The sequence below is a fragment of the Marmota marmota genome, unplaced genomic scaffold, assembly GCF_001458135.2.
Source record: "Marmota marmota marmota unplaced genomic scaffold, marMar, whole genome shotgun sequence".
In the NCBI taxonomy this organism is placed as follows: Eukaryota; Metazoa; Chordata; class Mammalia; order Rodentia; family Sciuridae; genus Marmota; species Marmota marmota.
This window is the reverse complement of record NW_026000057.1, coordinates 37,844,678-37,846,007: the sequence shown is the minus strand read 5'-3', so window position 1 is coordinate 37,846,007 and position 1,330 is coordinate 37,844,678. Positions and strand designations below refer to the sequence as shown.

Here is a 1,330-nt window from a genome sequence, read left to right as displayed (position 1 = left end):
AAGAATAGTAGCAGGTGACAAGTAGGAGGCAAGTGTAGATCACATAAGCCTTGCAGACCAACATGAAATGGTGAACTGCTAGAAGAGTTCTCAGCAGAGGGCAGACATAAACTGATTTAGGTTTAAGAGGAATACTGGCAGCTTTGCAGATGATTGGCAGGAAAGGTAAGGCAGAAACTGGGAAGCCAGTAAGGAGGCTGTTGTCAAAATCCAGATGAAAGATGATGGTAGCTTAAGCTAAGTCAGAGGGAAGTAGTTGGTTTGGGTGGTGTTGTATATGTAAAGTATTTGTAGAGGGATTAGATGTGGACAGAGAGATACAGAGGAGGATGAGGGGCTGGGGATATAGCTCAGTTGGTAGAATGCGTGCCTCACATGCACAAGGCCCTGGGTTCAATCCCCAGCACCACCAAAAAAGAAAAAAAGGAGGACGAAGGATGGTTTCAAGGCTTCTGGCCCAAGCAACTAGAAAAACATACCTGCCATTTCTTGAAACAGACATGACTACAGAACAGGAATTTCTCCATCGTTGGTTTTGAACGTGAAGTACCCATTATACATCCAAATGGCGAGGTTTACAGGCAGCTGAATATGCAAATCTACATAAATCAAGGTCTAGGTCTAGGCCACAGATGACTCTGTGAGTTATTAGCCTGTATGGTCTGCTTAAAGGGAGAATTGTTGAGGTCTTTGGGGGAATGAAGAGAAGGGCTGAGAGACTGAGCCATAGGGGCACTCCACCAACTAGAGATCAGGGAGAAGATGAACAGCAAGCAAAGGAGACAGAGAAGGGGCAAGGAAACCAGGAAAGCAGCAGCTGATGGCATCCTGGGAGCAAGGGAAGACAGTAGTTGAAGAAAGTGTAATCAACTGTGTCAAAATGCTAGCAATGGATCAGATAAGGGCATTAAAGACTATCAGATTAAACAGTTTTGGTGGAAAGCTGGGGCCAAGAGCACATCTGGAGCATGTTCCAAGGAGAAGAAGAGGAATGTAAGTTCATTTGCTATCCTCTGTAGGCTTGTGATTTCAATACTGCTTAGAACCTAAAGAATGTCTTATTATTTCCCTGGCAAAGTGAAGTATAATTGAATAGAGTTCCACTCAACTTTAACTAATTAATTTCATTTTTAAGGTTTTTTCCAATGGGAAAGTATTTTGTGTAAGTTATTTATTTACTTATTTAGGCAGGTAGTTTCCAGTGCTGGGGATTAAACCCAGGACCTTGTACATGCTAAGCATGCACTCTCCCACTGAGTGATACCCCTGGCCCTAAGTTATTTCAATGATTGGTTTAATTCTCTGCTTTACTTTTTACATGAACAAAATA

The 1,330-nt window shown here is 42.5% G+C and overlaps 1 non-coding gene across 1 annotated transcript; it reads left to right on the top strand.

The window, feature by feature from the left end:
* The first annotated feature begins 339 nt into the window (after positions 1–339).
* Positions 340–412, top strand: Trnav-cac. Its single transcript has one exon. It is a non-coding gene; the product is annotated as a tRNA-Val (tRNA).
* Positions 413–1,330: the final 918 nt, after the last annotated feature.